General features: G+C 45.9%; 1 protein-coding gene across 1 annotated transcript in view; it reads left to right on the forward strand.

The window, feature by feature from the left end:
* Positions 1–24286, forward strand: part of LOC141213607 (uncharacterized) — a 124202-nt gene that overhangs the window by 57171 nt on the left and 42745 nt on the right. The gene's annotated exons all lie outside the window — the stretch shown is intronic.

Raw genomic sequence — 24286 nt, forward strand, 5'->3', positions numbered from 1 at the left:
TTGGAAGATGAGGAGAATAGGAGCGGAATAATAGATCTTCTTATTAGATAAAATATTGAAGCGATTACTGTAATAAAAAGAATTTTATATTTAATCACCAGTTATATCTTACTATAGATACCTCTATAGTGATGGCTTACATAAAAGAGCGTAATCCTAGATATTAATTAGATACCCAGGGATGTGTCTTCGGTTGAGTATATGCTTCTGTGGGGTTATGGAAGCTTAATTTGGGTTAAAAAAGCTGGTAGAGCCTGTGGTTTGGATCGATAAATAGAAATTAGGATTATAATTAAAATTATGAAGTATATGGGGCTCTTAATAAATGAACAGGGGTTTACCTGGTATAGTGCAGGTAAGCTGGTGGATGCATAGAAACCTGATCGGGGTATTTATTAGTTCTGTAGAGTTAGAGCAGCAACCTGTGTGGTAGGTGGTAATCCCCGTCAGATGAACCCTAAAACCAGAGGGAGTAGCTGTGGGTTGAGCTGCCAGCTGGTGGCTGGTGCAGGTAGCTAGTGAAAAAAAGGGTTATTTAATAAACATGAGTTCAAAAGCATGTATAATGGGAAGGGAATTAGGGGGTGAAGTATATAAGAGGAGAATCCTCTATGTGTCCTTAGGGTTCAAGGTTCAACACCCGTTGGTGATACAGTTCAGTACCTTAATGTATAGCCAGGGCGTCTGATGGTCGCCTTGTGGTATCCAGTGGTTCTGGTCACTCAGTTGCGGAGAACGTACTTATCTTCCGCTGGTTTCTTGCTGGGTGAGAGGAGAGAGAATGAGATGCAGGAGAAGAGAGGTGTCGGGGTCCCGGCCGGAGACTCCGACACCACGATGCAGCGTGCAGCGAGCGCTTCCTGGAGGACGCGCTGAAAGAGAGCGAGGACCTTCGTGCAGGGCCTTGTGTGACGTCACGGGTAGCGATCACGTGCTACCAGCAGCAGAGAGGACCAAAAAGGCTTTTCCTACGCGTTTCGGATACGCGGTATCCTTCATCAGGGATAGCCTTTGGTCTCCTGGTCCTGTTTAAGTATCCTCTCAATCAGAGAGTAACGATTGGCAGGTGTAGTTAATCAAAGGCAAACAATTCTACACCGCAGTTGAGACCTCTTGGTTTCAAAGAGTCCATTTCATATATCCATTTCGTTTCATTTCTTGACATCTGATTGATGTAGTTACCTTTTCTCCAGTCTTTCTGTGTAAGCTGTATACCGGTCACTTCACTTCCCGAAATTGAGCACTTACTGTTCTGGCGCCGTTCCATTGGTGTCACAACTTGCGTTTCTGTAAGGATGTTACATCACACAAGATTGTTACATCACACAATCCTGCTGCCAATCAACGCCAACTTCAGACGTATTGTACATCAACAGGAAGGACATGGCCTGGACATAGCACCAAGCGAACGCACACACTGAGAGCACTCTCTTCAGACCGTGTTCTTGGGGGAATTATAATCAATTTACAGCCTCAAACATGACTTTCGATATGGGAAAGAAAGAAGAGATCAGAGGTTCATCTGAGGTCCTCCACCTCTGTCAGCATGTCTGGTATGCAGCGTTTCTTATGGAAGGTCTTATCTTCTTGCTCCAGAGCTATTACTGCCTCACCTCAGCATGGAAAAAGAAGCAGTCTTAACCCTCATGATGCCAAACAGTTCCAGACTGTAAGTTCTGCACCAACTTCTCTCTTAATGTAAGCCTCACAAGAAAACAGCTCCACAAATCTCCCTGTACTCTCACCAAAGCCCACATACTGAGCAGTGCTTGCTTCACAGGAACATTTACCCCCCAGCCACAGGGGATTCTGATATGGGGAACAACATAACTTATTTGTATATCAGATTGCGTCTATCCCTACTAAAGAAGATATGGAGCAATATATTCAGAGGCTGGAGACCACATACAATACTGAAATACAGGGCCGGCCTTAGGGTATATGGCGCCCTGTGCGAAATCCCTCTTGGCGCCCCCCCCAAAGAAAAAAAATTAAACTCATGTAGGTGAAAACAACAAGTGCATTTTTTATTAATCAAATGATCAAGTAATAACAAGCAACAAAAGTTGAAAAGTTTTAAAGCCGCCACCACGATAAGGTAGACTCTTCTGGCAGGGCCCTACTCTAACCTATTAAAATTTTCTTAAAATATCCAATACTCTTTTTAGATATATTTTTATTTAGTTTTCTTTAAGGGAATGTGTCATATACATTTTTTTTTAAAAATGACCAATAATACCACATACAGGGAATACTGCCACACCATGACCAGACCACATATTACCACAACATAGTGACCGAATAATACCACACAGAAGGGGGAAAAACTGCCACACCATGACCAGACCACATATTACCACCACATTACTAATATTACCACCACATTACTAATATTACCATAAGTGTCATTATGCACGGGAGCTCTATACATGGTATGTATAATGTAAGTGTCCAGGTAATCTAGTGATCACCAGTGACATTATACACAGGAGCTCTGTATATAGTGTCAGTGTACAGGTAATACAGTGATCATCAGTGACATTATACACAGGAGCTCTGTATATAGTGTCAGTGTACAGGTAATACAGTGATCACCAGTGACATTATACACAGGAGCCCGGTACATAGTATATAGTGTAAGTGTACATGTAATACACTGACTCACTGGTGACGTCTCTAGGTGAAGTCCTTCAGCTACGCTTTTCTCCTTCATCCAGCACAGACCGCCATTACGTCTTCCAGCCAGGACTCGTCTCTGCATAAAATAACACAGTTATCTAGAGCACATTCCCCAACTTCTACATTACGCAGCTGAATACAGACGTGTATCCACCATCAATATATGGTTAGTTATTATACAACCTACCATTCCAAATATAAATTGTAATCCACCACGGTGCCCCCATTAACTGTAAATAGGCACTTAATATATAATTTAATTAGAACCTCTACTCTTTCCGCCAATTTGTTACCAGTTACACTCCTGCATCCGCAACGCCCCCTACTCTATACTTCCTGCTCCCCGCATTCATTATTTACATGCACCCCCTGCCCCAATTCATTATATCATGTCCTGCTCTCCCCACCCCATCATCATTTACTGTCCCCCACCCCACATTCATTATGTGCAGCTCATTATCCCCCTACTCCCAATTCCCCCATGTGCAGCTCATTTTCTCCCAATTCCCCCATGTGCAGCTCTCACCCCCCCATGTGCACATCTCTCATCCCCCTCCCCCACATGTGCCCCTCTCTCATCCCCCTCCCCCACATGTGCACCTCTCTCATCCCACTCCCCCACATGTGCACCTCTCTCATCCCCCTCCCCCACATGTGCACCTCTCTCATCCCCCTCCCCCACATGTGCACCTCTCTCATCCCCCCCATGTGCACATCTCTCATCCCCCTCCCCCACATGTGCACCTCTCTCATCCCCCTCCCCCACATGTGCACCTCTCTCATCCCACTCCCCCACATGTGCACCTCTCTCATCCCCCTCCCCCACATGTGCACCTCTCTCATCCCCCTCCCCCACATGTGCACCTCTCTCATCCCCCCCATGTGCACATCTCTCATCCCCCTCCCCCACATGTGCACCTCTCTCATCCCCCTCCCCCACATGTGCACCTCTCTCATCCCCCTCCCCCACATGTGCACACCTCTCATCCCCCTCCCCCACATGTGCACCTCTCTCATCCCCCTCCCCCACATGTGCACCTCTCTCATTCCCCTCCCCCACATGTGCACCTCCCATTCCCCCCACTCCTAGTAAATTGTATTTAAAAAAAAAAAAAAACTTGTTATACTTACCCCCATGCGATCCCTGCAGAATCCTCGTCCAAATCGATGACACCAGGTTCTCCTGACTTCCGGTCATGTGACGGTGCCGTCACATGACCGGAAGTCAGAGAAATCATGACAGAGATGTTCCGGCCCCGGCGCTTAGCATGGGGCCGGGGGCCCCATGAGGAGAGAGACACACAAGAGGGGGGCCCCCAAGGGGGCCCCTACCGGCCGGGCCCCATACTGGAGTCAGGGCAGTCATGCCCTGATGGCGGCCCTGCTGGAGGCTGAAGGGGCCCCCTCTCCCTCGGGGCCCCCGTTCAATGAACCGGCTGCACGGGCGGTAGTTCCGCCCCTGTGTGTGAGGAGGAGAGAGTGCAGCGCGCCCGGGTCCCGGCCGGACATTTCAGAGCAGAGAGGGGGCGCCGGCGCCTGAGCACAGAAGAAACGCTGGGCGCTCCCTCTCTGCTCTTCCATAAGAAAAATACCGACGGGGAGGGAGCCAGCGCAGCGCCCCCCTTCACTCTCAAGTTTGAGGCGCCCTGTGCAGTTGCACAGCTGGCACGCCCCAAAGGCCGGCCCTGCTGAAATACATCCCCTCACTTCTATCCTGTCACAGCTTACTGACAAGGTACAGAGATTAGAAGCTGATGTCGTCCAAGTTAGAGGCCATCATAATGCTCAGAAACTAACACTGGATCTTCACAGCCAGTAAATAAACCATCTGTTTAATATGGTTAATGATCAAGAAAATCACAATAATATCTGGATAAGGGGTATACCTGAAAGCATCAATGCACAAGTGATTATGCCAACACTGCGATCATTATTCAATAATATCCTTGGTGATTATATTGATAAGGAGCTGGAGATTGAAAAAGCGCACCGTACAATAGGCAATCATGGCCCAGATCCTGAGCGTCCAAGGGACATTATCTGTCGCATACATTTTTTCAATGTAAAAGAGGCCATTGTGAGGAAAGCAGGGGAGTTGGGTCCTGGTGATTTCAATGGAAAACGCATATAATTGCTCACATACAGTACAGACGAAAAGTTTGGACACACCTTCTCATTTAACATTTTTTCTGTATTTTCATGACTATGAAAATTGTACATTCACACTGAAGGCATCAAAACTATGAATTAACACATGTGGAATTATATACTTAACAAAAAAGTGTGAAACAACTGAAAATATGTCTTATATTCTAGGTTCTTCAAAGTAACCACCTTTTGCTTTGATGACAGCTTTGCACACTCTTGGCATTCTCTTGATGAGCTTCAAGTGGTAGTCACTGGAAATGGTCTTCCAACAATCTCGAAGGAGTTCCCAGAGATGCTTAGCACTTGTTGGCTCTTTTGCCTTCACTCTGCGGGCCAGCTCACCCCAAACCATCTCAATTGGGTTGAGGTCTGGTGACTGTGGAGGCCAGGTCATCTGGCGTAGAACCCCATAACTCTCCTTCTTGGTCAAATAGCCCTTACACAGCATGGAGGTTTATTTGGGGTCATTGTCCTGTTAAAAAATAAATGATGGTCCAACTAAACGCAAACCGGATGAAATAGCATGCCGCTGCAAGGTGCTGTGGTAGCCATGCTGGTTCAGTATGCCTTAAATTTTGAATAAATCCCCAACAGTGTCACCAGAAAAGCACCATCACACCTCCTCCTCCATGCTTCACGGTGGGAACCAGGCATGTAGAGTCCATCCGTTCACCTTTGCGAAAAATTGGGCAAAGTTTGAAAGTGTCCCCAAGTGCAGTTGCAAAAACCATCAAGCGCTACAAAGAAACTGGCTCACGTGAGGACCGCCACAGGAAAGGAAGACCAAGAGTCACCTCTGCTTCTGAGGATAAGTTTATCCGAGTCACCAGCCTCAGAAATCGCAGGTTAACAGCAGCTCAGATTAGAGACCAGGTCAATGCCACACAGAGTTCTAGCAGCAGACACATCTCTTCAACAACTGTTAAGAGGAGACTTTGTGCAGCAGGCCTTCATGGTAAAATAGCTGCTAGGAAACCACTGCTAAGGACAGGCAACAAGCAGAAGAGACTTGTTTAGGCTAAAGAACATAAGGAATGGACATTAGACCAGTGGAAATCTGTGCTTTGGTCTGATGAGTCCAAATTTGAGATCTTTGGTTCCAACCACCGTGTCTTTGTGCGACGCAGAAAAGGTGAACGGATGGACTCTACATGCCTGGTTCCCACCGTGAAGCATGGAGGAGGAGGTGTGATGGTGTGGGGGTGCTTTGCTGGTGACACTGTTGGGGATTTATTCAAAATTTAAGGCATACTGAACCAGCATGGCTACCACAGCATCTTGCAGCGGCATGCTATTACATCCGGTTTGCGTTTAGTTGGACCATCATTTATTTTTCAACAGGACAATGACCCCAAACACACCTCCAGGCTGTGTAAGGGCTATTAGACCAAGGAGGAGAGTGATGGGGTGCTACGCCAGATGACCTGGCCTCCACAGTCACCAGACCTGAACAGAATCGAGATGGTTTGGGGTGAGCTGGACCGCAGAGTGAAGACAAAAGGGCCAACAAGTGCTAAGCATCTCTGGGAACGCCTTCAAGATTGTTGGAAGACCATTTCCGGTGACTACCTCTTGAAGCTCATCAAGAGAATGCCAAGAGTGTGCACAGCAGTCATCAAAGCAAAAGGTGGCTACTTTGAAGAATCTCGAATATAAGACATATTTTCAGTTGGTTCACACTTGCTTGTTAAGTATATAATTCCAGATGTGTTAATTCATAGTTTTGATGCCTTCAGTGTGAATGTACACTTTTCATAGTCATGAAAATACAGAAAAATCTTTAAATGAGAAGGTGTGTCCAAACTTTTGGTCTGTACTGTATCTCTCTGATTTAAGGGCATAAAAATTCAAATTTTGAAAATTGCAAAATTTTCAAAATTTTCACCCAATTTCCATTTTTTTCACAAATAAACGCAAGTGATATTGAAGAAATGTTACCACAATCATGAAGTACAATATGTCACGAAAAAACAGTCTCAGAATCGGGGATCCGTTGAAGCGTTCCAGAGTAATTACCTCATAAAGTGACAGTGGTCAGAATTGTAAAAATTGGCCTGGTCATTAACGTGCAAACCACCTTGGGTTGTAAAGGGGTTAATTTTGTCTTGGATCCTTCTTTAGACGCCTCCCTGGGCTGGAGTCACCAATCTAAAACACAAACAAAAGCTTTGCTAATTGTGCTTTGGTCTCAACCAGTTGATGTATGGAAGATACTACATCCAGACGTAAAGGATTATACCTATTATTCTCCTTTACACAATATGCATAGCCATATAGTCCTTTTCTTAATTAGCCGTCACTTGCCTACATGGCAACCTACATCTCAGGTAGGAACTGCTGTATGGTCAGATCATGCTCCTGTATATTGTAACTAGCTATTGAACCCGTTCTATGCCTGGGTGGCGAGCATTTTTATTGGTATATGGTCTCCCATGCTGGTATATGCTGCCCCCCTCCTGGTATTTCTGCTGCCCCATCCTGTCCCCACCATCCCATCCTGGTATGCATGGCACCCCTCATCCCCATCCTGATATCCATGGCACCCCTCATCCCCATCCTGGTATGCATGGCACCCCTCATTCTCAATCCTGGTATGCATGGCACCCCTCACCCCCAATCCTGGTATGCATGGCACCCCTCATCCCCAATCCTGGTATGCATGGCACCCCTCATCCCCATTCTTGGTATGCATGGCACCCCTCATCCCCAATCTTGGTATGCATGGCACCCCTCATCCCCAATCTTGGTATGCATGGCAGCTCTGATTCCAAATCTGGTATACATTGCACCCCTCATCCCAATCCTGGTATTATGGTACCCAATCCCTCATCCTGGTATGCATGGCACCACTAATCCCCCAATCCTGGTATGCATGGCACCCCATCCCTCATCCTGGTATGTATGGCACCCCTTATCCCCCAATCCTGCTATGTATGGCCTCCTCATCCCCCAATCCTGGTATGCATGGCACCCCTCATTCCAAATCTGGTATACATTGCACCCCTCATCCCAATCCTGGTATGTATGTTACCCAATCCCTCATCCTGGTATGCATGGCACCACTCATCCCCCAATCCTGGTATGCATGGCACCCCATCCCTCATCCTGGTATGCATGGTGCCTCTCATTCCTATCCTGGTATGCATGGTACCCCTCATCCCTATTCTGGTATGTATGGTACCCCTCATCCTGGTATACATTGCACCCCTCATTCCAATCCTGGTATGTATGTTACCCAATCCCTCATCCTGGTATGCATGGCACCACTCATCCCCCAATCCTGGTATGCATGGCACCCCACCCCTCATCCTGGTATGCATGGTGCCTCTCATTCCTATCCTGGTATGCATGGTACCCTCATCCCTATTCTGGTATGTATGGTACCTCTCATCCTAGTATGCATGGCACCTCATCTTTCATCCTGGTATACATGGCACCCCTCATCCCAATTCTGGTATGTATGGCCTCATCCCAGAAACCTGGTATGCATGGCACCCAATCCCTTATCCTGGTATGCAATGCACGCTTCATCCCCAATCCTGGTATATATGGCTCTCTCATCCCTATACTGGTATGCGTGGCACCCCATCCCCTATCCTGGTATGTATGGCACCCCTCATCCCTATACTGGTATGTATGGCACCCCTCATCCCTATTCTGGTATGCATGGTACCCCTCATTCTGGTATGCATGGTACCCCTCATTCCTATCCTGGTATGCATGACACCACATCCCTCATCCTGGTATACATGGCACCCCTCATCCCAATTCTGGTTTGTATGGCTTCCTCATCCCTATCCTGGTATACATGGCACCCAACCCCTTATCCTGGTATGCATGGCACGCCTCATCCCCAATCATGGTATATATGGCTTCCTCATCCCTATCCTGGTATGCATGGCACCCTATCCCCTATCCTGGTATGTATGGCACCCCTCATCTCTATACTGGTATGTATGGTACCCCTCATCCTTATTCTCGTATGCATGGTACCCTTCATCCTGGTATGCATGGTAACCCCCGAATTCCTATCCTGGTATTTATGGTACCCCTCATCCCTATCCTGGTATTCATGGTACCCCATCCCTATCCTGGTATGCATGGTACCCCGCATTCCTATCCTGGTATATAGGGTACCTCTCGTCCCTATCCTGGTATGCATGGTACCCCATCCCTATCCTGGTATGTATGGTACCCCTCATCCCTATTCTGGTATGCATGGCACCCCTCACCCCCCAATCCTGGTATGCATGGTCCCCTCACCCACCAATCCTTGTATGCATGACACTCCTCATCCCTATACTGGTATGTATGGCACCCCTCACCCCCCCAATCCTGCTATGTGTGGTACCCCTCATCCTAGTATGCATGGCACCCCATTCCTCATCCTGGTATGCATGGTACCCCTCATCCCCCAATCCTGGTATGCTTGGTACCCCTCATCCCCCAATCCTGATATGTGTTGCCCCCTCACCCCCCCAATCCTGGTATGTATGGCACCCCTCATCCCTTTGACGTTGCACACATGCAAAAAAATAAACACTTAATCTCACCTTTCTTCTCTGTGCTCCAGCACTGCGGTGTTCTGTTTTGCCGGAGGCTGGGGGAGGAGTGCGGCGCCAGAGTACGCGCATGCCCATACCGCGCTGTCTGGCACCATTTTGCTGAAGACACTGCAAATAGCGCTACGTGCATGTGCTGATTCCGACACCTTCACTCCTGCCCCGGTCTCCGGCGAAGAGAGCCGCCGCGGCAACGCTCCTCCCGGTCAGGTAAGTATGTAAGTACAGCGCCGGAGATCGCGGTATGCGTTCAGTGTCTACGCATACTGTGATCTCCGGCGCCATATACGCTTCTCTTACCTGTAACTGCTCCATGCCTGCTTCTGTCTGGAGCCGGACTGCGCAGGCTTGTCGCGCTTGTGCTGTCTATAAAGGCTTCAGACCGAGACACGCATCTCCCGTTGTATTATAGATCTGACTATGCCGGACTCCACAAAGGCTTCAGATGTTGGAACCTAAATGATAATCTGCCGAAAGACTCACTCTGTGTCTCAGACCTTCTTGAGACTATAGACTCCTTCAAATATATGAGCATGATGAAACTGCCTTACCATTTAAATGGGAAGCACTCACATGCGTCCTCAGAGGGATAATAATAAAACATAGATAAAAGCTAAAAAACGGAGAGAACAGCTAAAGTCTCATTTGCTTGAGCGGATTGATCTCCTTGACAAACAACATAAATGATCTGCTTCCCTCCAGGTATATGCAGACTCGCTTAACACTAGAATGGAGCTAAAGTAGTTTCATGGATGGGGTACTCTCAAATATTGTGTAATTTCAGGGCACCTACTTATGGAAGGAACCAAGTGGAAGCTTCCATTCTCAGTACTAGATATAGGGCCTCCTTGAGAAAATTACTTAGAATGTCGTACACTAAAGTTAATATATAAGGTGTGGGATAGGGGTAAAAATATTCTGGGGATTGGAAAGTACACAAACTACTCCTTTATGGCACAACTATAACTTACCAGAGCTATAGAAACTAAATAATATTAGTGAGTGGAAGGATAGGGGTACTAGAATAAACACCATACTGATTGATAGACATCACCCAATAGATACCATTGCTAAAGCAGTGGATACAAAAGGTCTATTAACCCTTATTTATAGGCAGTTACTGGCCCTACATTTGGATAAATATCCTTTGATAGTTAAGACAAAATGGGAGGAGGATGTGGGTCTGTTATCTGAAGAGCAATGGGGGAAACACCAAGGTTACTTACCGGTAGCCGGTTTTTCCTGAGCCCATGACAGCACACCTTGAGAGAGAGGATCCGCCCCACCAAGGACAGGAAACCGTCTGAAATAAAAGGGCGGTACCTCTCCCTCGCTTCAGTTGTTTACAGAGCATTGAGAGGACCTCCCTAAACAGGTTAGGCACATAACCAACACCACAATATACAAATACACACCACCCCACACAGTGCACACCAGGGTGTGAGAAACATAGAAAAAATAAGGGGGGGAAACTACGGGTGCTGTCATGGGCTCAGGAAAAACCGGCTACCGGTAAGTAACCTTGGTGTTTTCCCCTCCCCCATGACAGCACACCTTGAGAGAATTTTGGAGAATTTATGAGCACCCTAGGGAGGGACCACCGCCTGAAGTACCCTTCTCCCAAAGGTGAGATCAGAAGAGGATAGATCCAACCGATAGTGCTTAAAGAAGGTGGATGGTGTAGACCAAGTAGCAGCCCTACATATCTGCTTGATCGAGACGTCTGCTCTCTCTGCCCAGGAGGTTGCAACGGCTCTGGTGGAATGAGCCCTCACATTGTCCGGGGCTGGAACCCCTGTGGACGTATAGGCTAAGCAAATGGCCTCCCTGAGCCACCTAGAGATGGTACCCTTGGACACCCCATGACCTTTCCTACACCCTTGAAAGGCCAGGAACAGAGAACAGTCTTTCCTCCACAGACTAGTCATGTGAATGTACTGTAGCAGGGACCTCCTAACATCTAGGCTATGGAACCTGACTTCCCCTGGGTTCTTGGGATTGCTGCAGAACGAGGGTAGCACAATCTCCTGACTACGGTGAAAACTAGATACCACCTTGGGAAGGTATGCTGGATCTGGCCGCAAGGTGACCCTATCCTCAAAGATTTGTGTGTAAGGAGGATTAACCGAGAGGGCCTGCAGATCCCCCACCCTACGGGCTGATGTTAAGGCCACTAGAAGGATGGTCTTAAGGGTGAGAATTTTTGGAGAAACCTTGTGTAGGGGTTCGAATGGTTCACTAGTAAGAGCGTTCAAGACTAAATTCAGGTCCCAAGGAGGAACACCCATGGACCTAACCGGTCCAGCTCTGGCACAGGACTTGATAAACCTCGAGATCCACCTATTCCCAGCCAGATTACAATTGTAGAGTGCTCCCAAAGCTGAAACTTGAACCTTAAGGGTCCCTGTAGCTAGACCCAGGTCCCGCCCCTTTTGCAGAAATTCCAGGATCCCTCTGATCGGAGGTTTGCTTGATAGCGGAATATCTATAACCTCTAGGAATTTACCCCAAACCCTGCTATAAATCTTAGTTGTAATCGGTTTTCTGCTCCCCAATAAAGTAGAAACTAAGCCTGGTGAAAACCCCTTGCTACTCAATAGCGACCTCTCAAATTCCATGCCGAAAGATGGAATCCCCTGGCCTGGGCATGGAATACTGGTCCCTGCATGAGAAGGTCCGGCCTCTCTGGTAGAATCCAGGGATCTGACACCGACATTAGCCGAAGCAGAGAGAACCAAGGCCTCTTGGGCCAAAAAGGGGCTATCAAAATCACCCTGGCGCCTTCCTCCCGGATCTTCCTCACCACTACTGGAATCATCACTAATGGCGGAAAGGCATAGGCCTTCCTGAACCCCCAAGGAATCTGGAGGGCATCTATGGCATGGGGATTTTCTGCCGGATTTAGGGAGCAAAATCTCTGCACCTTTCTGTTTGCCCTTGTGGCGAACAGGTCTATGTCTGGCTGCCCCCATAACTGGACAATCTGATGGAAGACCTCCGGGTTCAACCCCCACTCCCCCTGTCTTAGGGTATGGCGGCTTAGAAAATCTGCCTTCACGTTTTCTATCCCCTTTATGTGAAGGGCGCTGAGGGATAGGAGGTTTCGCTCTGCTAGACCAAGGATCCTGTCTGCCACCACCATCAGAGGGCGTGACCTTGTCCCTCCTTGGTGATTCACATAGGCTACTGCGGTCCGGTTATCGGACCTGACCTGGACATGGTGATTTTGGATGTGAGGGAGGAAGCCCCTGAGGGATCTTTCTACTGCCCAAAGTTCCTTTAAGTTTGAGGATGATCCCCTCTCGTGGTAAGCCCAGTGACCCTGTATTGAGAGTTCTGCCAGATGACCCCCCCATCCGGAACTGCTTGCGTCGGTCGTAACTACCCAATCTATCGATCTGGACCATTGAACGCCTGTGGTCAGATTTCCCCTGACTGTCCACCACGAAAGAGAATCTACTACTTCTGGGGAGAGAGAGAGCCTGCCTTCTAAACGCCCGTTGCAGGACCTCTGTGCTGACAGGACCTCCCACTGAAGCCGCCTCATATGCCCCTGGGCCCACATTACTGCTGGGAGACAGGCCGTCATAGAACCCAGGAGGGACATTGCCTCTCAGAGACATCTCTGGAGCTTGAATGGCCTTCGAGACTAATGCAATTAACCTGCAGATTTTGTCCTCTGGGAGGAAGCAGGTTTGACGACGAGAGTCTAGGATTAGACCCAGAAAGGTCTGAGTCCTGGAGGGGGTTAGTCTTGATTTTTGGAAATTTACTAACCACCCCAGCTGATGCAACACTTCCGTGACCACTAGGAGCTGACTGGAGCAGTGGGCTTCTGTTTTCCCTATTATCAAGAAGTCGTCTAAATATGGCACGATCACTACATTCTTGATCCGTAGGAAGGCTGTCACTTCTGCTATTAGTTTCGTAAATATTCTCGGGGCAATGGAGAGGCCAAAGGGTAGGGCAGCAAACTGAAAATGCCTCAGCTTCCCCTGAATAAACAGGGCTACTCTCAGATACTTCTGATACTCCGGATGGATTGGGACGTGATAATATGCGTCCTTCAAGTCTATTACAGCCATAAAGCAGTTGCGATGTAAGAGCTTCACTGCCGAGCCTACTGACTCCATTTTGAAAGTCTGGTTTTCTACTACTTGGTTCAGACTCCTGAGGTTGATGATGGTCCTTAAGGACCCGTTTGGTTTTTTTATCATGAATAGTGGGGAATAGAACCCCCTCCCTCTCTGTGTTGCTGGTACTTCGAGAAGGACCTGCTTTCCTACTAACTCTAACACTTCTGTTTCCAGGGCTAATTGTTCTTCCTGGACCTTTCGTAGGGGGGTAACCACAAAGGTCCGCCAGGGGGTCTGGCTGAACTGGATCTTCAGGCCCCCACTGATAATTTTCAGAATCCATGGGTTTGTTGTTATCACGTCCCAAGCTGGAAAAAAGTGGGAAAGCCTTCCACCCACTTCCAGCCTGGCGTCATTGGGAGGATCTCTTCGAACTCGAGGATGGTCCTCCAAACATGTAGCCCGATTCTTTTTTGGACTTGGCTTCCCATTTCTTTTTGTCTCCCGGAGGACGACCCCGGTTAAATTTTCTCCTCCGAAAACTAAATCTTCTTGGTTCCCCCGAAAATCCCGGGAACCCTTTGGTTTTATCGCCTGCTTTTTCTAACAGGTCCTCTAACTTTTGGCCAAACAGGAGTCTACCGTCACACGGGAGGGAGCACAGTTTCTGTTTCGAAGGTAGGTCGCCTGGGCAACCCTTGAGCCACAAGGCCCGCCTGGCTGCGTTGGATAGTCCCGCTGCCCTAGCTGACAGTCTGACCGAGTCAGCTGAAGAGTCGGCCAGGAAGGCCGATGCTGTTTGAATTAAAGGTAGCTCTGCAAGTATTGCCTGTCTGGAGACCTTTTTATCTTTAAGCTGGTCTTCCAGCTGTTGAAGCCACACCATCAAGGACCTCGCCACACAGGTGCTAGCCACCGCTGGTTTTAGGCCACCTGCTGCCGCCTCCCACGTGTGGCGCAGGAAGGAGTCAGCTCTTTTATCCAGGGCATCTTTTAGGACGCCAGAGTCCTCCAAGGGCAGGGAAGATCTCTTTGATGACCTTGCCACAGTCCCGTCCACCTTGGGGATCTTATCCCAAGGTTCCGCATCCTTCTCTTCGAAGGGGTACCTTCTTTTGGAGAAGGAGGGTAAAGCCCCTGATCTCTCAGGTCTCCTCCACTCCCGGTCAATGAGGCCCTGAATCTTACTGTTCACCGGAAATGAGCGTCTCTTCCGCTCTCCCAAGCCCGCAAACATGATGTCCTCCCGGGATTTAGATGCTCTCTCTTCCTCCAGACCCATGGTTGATCTTACTGCCCTAACCAGTCTGTCTGTATTCTCAATGGGGAAGCAGGGTCTACCGCCCCCCGATGAGGAAGAGGACGATGAATCCCACTGCTCCTCGGACTGGGAGGAATCAGAGACGGAGGAAACCTCTCTACGGGGCCTTTTCTTCCCTCTAAGGAACCCCTTCAGGGACCCCTGAACTTCTGCATGTACTATGGACTTTAAATTTGCAGCAAAATCCTGGGAATTCTCAGCTATGGTTTTGGTCACACAGCCCTGGCAAAGTGGTTTCTGCCACTCTACTGAGAGAGAAGCTTGGCAAAGGGCACACATCCTATGCTTTTGCTTGGCACTACTCTTCTTAGGCTCCTAAAAAAAGGAAGCACATAAGAAACTTCCCGTTACTAATCAGTGACATTCACGAAGCTCACTCACCCTCGGAGGTCACAAACGGGTACCGGATTCGGAGGCTGACGCGGAACTGATGATTCCATTCTGGATGGTCCCGAGGCGCTCGAAGCCTTACTCCTGCGGCTGCCACTACGATTACTCGAGCGGCTGTCTGTATACGATGCATCCCTCTGCTTCTGTTGCTGAGGTGGGGGGGTAAGCTGCTGCTCCTGGCTATCTGGATCAGCCATGTCTCAGAAGCGCACCACGCTTCCAGGAAAGCTCCCCCCCCTTAAATATAGGGCCATCCAGCCTCCTCCGGTCTGTGGGTCCTCCCCCTTCGCCAGGCCGGAGCTCCGTTGAAAAAAACCGGCCTGGGACGCTCCGATGGGCGCCGCCATCTTGGATCGGCGCCGCCTCCTGACGTCACCCAGCGCGCCGCTCCCAGCGTGCCCTGCGCCGTGACGTCAGGCGCGTCACACCCGGAAGCGTTCCACACTGCAGGGGGAGGACGGCGCCGCGGTCTCCGGGAGGACAGAGCCTGCCTCACCGCGTGCGCCCCGCTCGGCACAGAGACCCCAGGGGAAGCTGCGGACGGCGCTTCTGGGATACTGAACCCGGTGCACAGGCCAGTGCCCGCTCTTCCACACCGGGACAGCCCCAGGTAAGTCTTCTTTCTTCCAGACAGGTTCCCCATCAAGGACAGGAAACCAACTGAAGCGAGGGAGAGGTACCGCCCTTTTATTTCAGACGGTTTCCTGTCCTTGGTGGGGCGGATCCTCTCTCTCAAGGTGTGCTGTCATGGGGGAGGGGAAAATACTGGATTTGACGCCGAAACTTTCATTGTCAGTCACAAAGATTGTCCCGAATTCTTCTCATTCATAGAGTATATAGATCCCCAGGTATTTTATTTAAAATTGAAATACAAACGGATGACACATGTCTTAGATGTGGTCAAAAGGACGCGCCCACCTGATGCATATGACGTGGGAATGTGTAAATATTGGCGACTACTGTAAGGGGGTGATCGCTCTTGTACTATCTGTATTTGGGATACAACTTCAGTTGGAACCTAAAATCTGTATCCTAGGACTCCTGGGAGAGGACGTAGACTTAGACTCCCATATGGCAATAGGTGGCTCAAGAATATTATTCCAAGCCAGAAAGTTGTTGGCACTACATTGGATAGACAATTCTCCCCCAACGATAACAGAACTAAAATCCAGGATAAATAACACTCTATGCTTGGAAAGTGGAGCTTATATAAAAAGGAACGCTCTCAAGAAATCCATACACATATGGGAACAATAGTAATTACCCCAGGTATTGCTTCAAAGAAACTTCACAGAAATACTATCCTGGATTGTTTGTCCATTTCCTTACAGTAAACCAGGAATGTATATCCTTATACCTAAGGTGTCAGCAAATAATAATTGTCTCTGTCCACACAATTGCCCCTTCTTAGATAGCTTCTTTTTCTTTTGATGTCTCAATAGGGAAAAAAAAGCCGTCAGGAAGTATTCAGATATTTATGTACAAATGTAAAATTACTATTCCAAAACATTGTACTATAGAGCAATATTGGGATTTATATCATTGTAAACCGGTTCTTGTATTGTTTACTGGTTTTTCTTTTTATTTTTTTTGTCACAAACTTTATTTAAAAAAAGAAAATGTTGTTAATTCTTTGTTTTGTTAAATAAAAATGATCTGATTGAAAAAAAGAAAGGAGGGAAGGTCTTTACTAGATCAAACATATACAAAATATCAAGATCACATGTGAAGGTACTCGTACGAATTCACAGATAAATGTGGTTGCTTATTGGCAAGGAGGTTACATCCACACGTGTAAAGGACATAAGTATCCAAAATAAAAGGGGCACCCAAGCCAGAAACTCATAACTCCTCTGACATAGCGGAAGCATTTAGTTTCTTTTATAGTTCGCTATATAATATTCATGGACAATACCACGACATGCCACCTAATATTCTTGAAACTAAAAATGTCAAATATATTATGGACACTGCCGTTCCTTCCTTACAGACCCCTGAGCAGGAGATACTAGACAAAGCTTTCACTGAACAACGGACAGGACAGGCCATTAAATCATTCCCTATCGGGAAGAGCCCTGGGCCAGATGGATTCAATAATAGATTTTATAAGATGTTTTCCCCCCAGTTATTACCATTTTTAGCCAAAGTGTTCGATAATATCTCAGAAGACTCCCCCTTTTGCCCCCCAGTCACTTAAGGCTCATATAACGGTTTTATCAAAGCCTGGAAAAGGACCAAATACCGACCCTAATATTCTTCCAATATCATTAAATAATGTAGACGTCAAAATATTCTCTAAAGTGATTACACCACGGCTCTCCCACTATCTACCCTCAATTGTCAGCAACGATCAGGTTGGCTTCATTAAGGGCAGAGAAGCTCGTGATAATAAAAATAAAACGTTAATTTCACATGCAAAAAACAGGGGATCCCAATGTGCCTTGTTTCTGTCTACGCTAAAAAAGCATTTGACACAGTGGATTGGACTTTCTTGAAGAGCACCCTACCACAAATTAGGTTGGACTCTTTCTTGTTATCTAAAATTCTATCCTTATACACTGACCCTAAAGCGATAGGGTAAACGGCCTACTATCTGACACATTTTCTATTAAAAAGGGGACGAGACAAGATTGTCCCTTATCACCTCTCCTATACACATTGGTGATGGAACATTTAGCGGCAGCATTACACACAAATCCAGATATTAGTGGAGTTACTATAGACTCACATCACTATAAACTAGCTCTATACGCAGATGACCTGTTGCTCTATGTTTCAAACCCAATGATCTCATTTCTCTCTGTAATAAAGGAATTATAACTCGGCCATGTAAGCAATTTTAAAGTCAACTACTCTAAAACAGAGGCCATGAACATAACTTTTAACCCTGAACTGACACAATAACTAATTTCTAATTTCCCCTTTAAGTGGCAGAAAGACACAATTAAGTACCTGGGTATACAAATTCTGGGGAACTTGGATGATCTGTATATTTTAAATTATATCCCCCATCTTGAACAAATGGTTAAAAATCGAATGAATTATAACTTGAAACCCTTGTCCTGGTCTGGTTGTATTAGTGTGATCAAAATGGACATTTTACCAGATCTTCTTTATATATTTCAGACCGTTACGGTCTGCGTTCCTCAGACCTTTTTCTCCCGTCTCAACAATTCTAACAGCAAGTTTGTATGGGGAACATCGAGGCCTAGGATACGTGTTACAATATTGTGAAGAAACAGGAGGGAGGGTTAGGGAGCTGCAACGCAGAATCCAAACAGGGTGAAGATAGTCCACTGAAGGGTGCCGGTCCCGCAGGTGAGCACAGACATATGAAGAAAACGAAAAGGAGAAAATCAGCACTCCAACAGGTAAAATATGAAAAAAATGTATTGGATCATTTAAAAAAAAAAAAAAAAAATGTAAAATTCTTATGCGCTTCTGGCGCTAGGGTTGTGTCCTTAGTTATAGCAGATGAGAAAAGGACAATGAAGTCATATATATATATATATACAGGCACAATGGAGACACATGACACGAAATGAGAAATCAATTAGACATGCAAAAGGTGTGAAGAAAATCCCGGCCACAGTTCACATTGAAGGCAACGAGATCAAATACAGACAAGATGATCATTGCAAGCGTCACACAACAAGCCAGAAATGCAAAACACCATGATGGTGAAAAATAAGATAGAATGAGGCTGTGTGCCCACGTAGCATTTTTCAAGCGTTTTTGATGCGGAATTTCCGCAGCGTAAACGCTTGAAAAACGCTTGGTAACACGCACCCCATGGTCCCCAATGGGATTCCGCAAGTTCTATGCACATGCTGCGGATTTTTCCGTAGCGTTTATGCTGCGTTCAAAAATCCGCAGCATGTCATTTAATTTTGCGTTTCCGCAAGCAGAATTGCCTTTGTTCAATGCATAAAAAACGCAAGGCAATTCCGCATGTGGAAAACGCGTGATAAACGCGCGAAAAAAGCGCGATAAACGCGTGCGGAATTCCGCATGCGTTTTTCCGGGAGAGGACTTGCATTTATGCAGCAGAAATTTTCTGCTTCATAAATGCAACATGGGCACATAGCCTTAGACCTCATACTCTTATTCATGCATATCCGTATCCCCCTCTGTATATAAACTGTTTATTGCAGGACATTTGTGTGAAGACCACCGGTGTTAGCTGCCAGGGGATTATCCCATATAGGAACACAACACCGGATTAAGTGTACAGGTGTGAGATCACAGGGTCAGAACATTGCAAATGCCATCAACTATAGCACCGGAAGGTGGGAGGATATACTGATTATAGAGGGACAGGAACATGTATGCATGAGATGGATGATAGATTCAGTATAGAGCATCGCAATAACAATGTCCAATAAACAGATAAAACGCATCAGTGTCTAAATTGTGAATAGAAATATTGTTCTTATCGATCTGACACGTAAAAATATAATATAAAATAATATGCACAATAACCAATATGGAGAAACTATAAACCTATAACAATGAACATATAAAGGGGAAAAAAATATGCAAATCAAAACTGATTACATAGTAGAAGATTTACAAGGAAATCCACCCGCATCTGATCTGGTGCAAAGTATAATATCCTGGCAAAGGATCATAGAGCCGCAGATATACCGAGCATTATCTGTCATATCAACGGGAGGCAAATAGATGCATCATTGTAAAACAGACAAGAACAAGTACAGAACACTGGTGAGATTACTGTGGAGCATTGTAATGGCGAATCAGATTACTGTGGAGCATTGTAATGGCGAATCAGATTACTGTGGAGCATTGTAATGGCGAATCAGATTACTGTGGAGCATTGTAATGGCGAATCAGATTACTGTGGAGCATTGTAATGGCGAATCAGATTATTGTGGAGCATTGTAATGGCGAATCAGATTACTGTGGAGCATTGTAATGGCGAATCAGATTAGATGGAGCGTACAAATCCATGATATCCAAGAGCTGGATGTATAACAGATCAATGGCAATGGGAGACGTCTGCATAGAGTCTGATGGAGAACCTGATCGTGAGGCTATAGATGGAGCAAGCATTTCTATCTGTATCAACGAAAAACAGGTAATTACATTATAATAAAACTCACAAAAACAAATATCTGATGCAGAACTGAATCGTGAAGCTGTGGATGTAGCAGGAATTTCTATCTGTATCAACGAAAAACAAATCATTGGATTATATTGCGAAAAAACTGACAAAAATAAATATATGAGAAATGGAAGATAAATAAGCTGCAGAACATTGAATGGAAATACTCTGTCATTGCTGAAAAATCTATAAGATATTTGCATCATTTATGTGCGTTCTGCGAAGATGAATCAGCGATGATAGCGCAATATACAGAAAGGAAAATAAGTACACCGGCAAATAATAACCGGAAAAACACAAAATAAATTCAGAAAACCTGGAATGTCACCATATAGATGTCTGCTGGGAATAAACCAGTATGAATTTCATCAATAGATGTAAAACAGGTCATTGCGGAAATTCATTACCCGAAGGGTATTTAGTATTTACACGTCAGATCCAGAAGGCTTCACGCATATTAAGGGGTTTCTGTCTGTTTCCACCCCTTACCGGATAATTAACTTTTTCAAGACCAAAGAAAGAACAATGTGTGAGATCATTATTCTGTATGGACACAAAATGTTTTGATGCCCCGGAGTATGTGCTATTAGAACTGTTGATATATGAAATCTGCTCCGGTGCTCTCTATGAATCCTATCAATTTGTATAAAACAATGCTGTCCACTATTCTGGAGGAAGGCATTTATATGTCAGTGTTTAATAACAAAATTCAGCGCTGGCTGTTACCTGATTATCCCATTTTTCATGGGCTCCCCAAAACACACAAGGGTATCTCCCCCCCACCCTTCGCCCTATTATCTTGGGTATGGGTTCATTGAATGAGAATTTAAGCCAATGGCTGGTGAACATTTGTATCCTCTGGTTATTCAAACACCAGGCTATGTGAAAGATACTACGTCTGTCCTGAGGGTTTTTGACAGGTTTGTGTGGCAGGAAGAATATAGGTTTGTCACCAGTAATGTTGTCAACCTGTATTCCTCCATCCCTCACGCATTGGCCATCATTGCTGTTCAACACCATTTAAATAAATATAGTGGATATTCTGTGAATTTACAAAGGTTCATTATAACATAAAATATTTGTTGTCCCACAACAATTTTATGTTTGATTCTAAATATTATTTACAAGTACTTGGAGCCCCCATGGGCTCCAAATTCTCACCATCTTTGGCTTTTCTGTACATGTCGTGGTGGGAAGAAATCTACATTTTTTTCTGATGATAATCCATTTTTTTAGCACATTTATTTGTTTGGTAGATATGCTGATGATGTACTTTTGGTATGGAGAGGTGACCCCCAGTTAGTGTCACAATTTGTTTTGTATTTGAATTCTTATTCCTTAAATTTAAAATTCACTGTCAGTGAACCTTTGATTTCCACTCCATTTCTGGATATTTTCCTGACAGGGATAGTAACATCTCATAAAGTGGACACCACACTCTATAGAAAACCTTTGTCAGGCAACACATTACAGTAATGTGTCTTCCAATTCTCAACTTACTCTATACAGTTCGCAGAGATGACTCAGTATAGGTGGAGGGAAGCACTCCCGATGCCGTTCAGCGAATGTGACCCGTGCTACACAAAATATGTAACTTCCAACATAAGTGCTGATCCATCCTCTGTGGATTCTTTTATGCCTAAGTGAGACCTGCCCATATACCCCCTGTGATGACATCACGGGGGCTAGTCTCCAGCCTTCATATTTTTATTAGATATCTTTTTTTTGCAATAACTTATCGTGGGTTGATCGTAGAGGCCCGAAAGTGATACCATATTTTCCGTTATGATTTTACCTTTCTCCAGAGACCACACACGGTATAGCTGCCGTCTTCTATTTTGTAACTTTTGCGCCACAGCTCCCTAGAGGGGCTTACAGCGACGGTTAAATATCCATATTGTTCCTTAGCGGACCCTGCCACCCAAAATATAGGCCCCATTATTATCGGACATATGGAACTTTAGTTATTTCATATCGGCTTTTGGCTGTCTGCAGGCCTTTGTTACATTCCCTTTCAAGCACTGGGAATACAACCTTCTCAGTTAGCTGTAAATCTATCACAAGCCTGTGTTAATTGGGTTTGGTAGCAGCTTTTAGGCCAGCATTTGCTTGCAAGGCCCTTCTCATGTGTGTGTTGATTTGCATAGAGATCACTGGCCAAAGTGTCAGCTCTTCTCCCATGGACAATTACTATAGGGGAGGAGAGAAGAAGAGTCTGAGAGAGAGACTTCTTAATATCTATGACAGGGGAGAAGAAAAAGATTTTCAATACTTCCATGACAATCTGTTTTTCATTGATACAGATAGAAATGCTTGCTATACCTATAGCCTCACGATCAGGTTTTCCATCAGACTCTATGCAGACGTCTCCCATTGCCATTGATCTGTTATACATTCAGCTCTTGGATATCATGGATTTGTACATTCCATCTAATCTGATTCACCATTGCAATGTTCTACAGTAATCTCACCAGTGTTTTGTACATACTTGTTTTGTCTGTTTTACAATGATGCATCTATTTGCCTCCCGTTGATATGACTGATAATGCTCGGTATATCTGCGGCTCTATGATCCTTTGCCAGGATATTATACTTTGCACCAGATCAGATGCGGGTATATTTCCTAACATCGGTGGTTTTCACACGAATTTCCTGCAATAAACAGTTTATATACAGGGTGGGATACAAATATGCATGAACAAGAGTATGAGGTTTAATTCTATGTTCCTTGTATGTAGTATTATTTGGTCACTATCTGGTGGTAATATGTGGTCTGGTCATGGTGTGGTGGTATTTGCTCCTTGTATGTAGTATTATTTGGTCACTATGTGGTGATAATATGTGGTCTAGTCATGGTGTGTCAGTATTCTTTGTATGTGGTATTATTTGGTCACTTTGTGGTGGTAATATGTAGTCCGGCCATGGTGTGACGGTTTTTGTCCCTTTGTATGTGATATTATTTGAAAAAATGTATGTGACACATTCCCTTAAAGAAAAATAAAGAAAAATATACCTAAATAGAGTACTGGATATTTTAAGAAATGTTTAATAGGTTAGAGTAGAGTAGGGCCCGGACAGAAGAGTTTACCTTGTCGTGGCGGCGGCTTACAAAATCTTTTGGCCAAACAAAAGCTGCTGCTATGTACGTAATATGGTGTTCTATGGGAACTGTTAGGGTATGTGCACATGGACAGGAGCCACTGTGGGTTTGACACTGCGTGCTTATGCAGCATCAAACCTGCAGCGGCCAGGTGTTACAGCATAATGGATAGGATTTCTAGAAATCCCATGTCCACTATGGGACTCTGTGCACCTATGGATCACCAACGGAAACTGACATGCGTCGCGTCTTTCAGACCCGCAACATGTCAATTTGTCTTGCGGGTCCACATGTGGACTTTCTCCACAGAATAACATTTATGAAGAAACTCCGCATGTACAAAAAAACAAATCGCGCCACTCAATTGCATAAAATGAGGGCAGAAGCCGCACGACTATCCCGCAGCTTCGGGGCCACAGGCGTCTCCTGAGCGTGGGCACATACACTTAATGTGTGATTGATAAGGATGTGGTGCAGAAATTGAGTTTTTCCAAGAGTGGGCGGTGTGACTGTGGAAGGTTCGAGGAGTCGAGGTGGAGCTGGGGTGGAGCCTGGGCGGAGCCTCAAGGGTGCCCGAAATTTTTTTGCCAGTATGGGGTCTGAAATTACTGGTGGCAGCCCTGCACACATATACATGCACTCATATACTAATCTTTTATGATATTAAGGTCTTCTGGAGAGGGCTGTAGAGCCCACTGTGGAGGAGGGGACACAGCAGGCAGGACTGATTTCAGCTTTCTGCCCTGCGTGCTGTCCGATGCTGTGGACTCTCCTCCCCCCTCTTTGAGGAAATGCTGCTGGCAAAAGAACAGCAGGAGGCAGAAGACCCCCTGTTACTCCCTGCAGGAGGACAGACACAGCAGCCAATGAGCGCTCTCATCAGTC

This window comes from Phyllobates terribilis, unplaced genomic scaffold (genome assembly GCF_046119375.1).
Source record: "Phyllobates terribilis strain yellow unplaced genomic scaffold, ASM4611937v1 Scaffold_200__1_contigs__length_3551848, whole genome shotgun sequence".
NCBI classification, from domain to species: Eukaryota; Metazoa; Chordata; class Amphibia; order Anura; family Dendrobatidae; genus Phyllobates; species Phyllobates terribilis.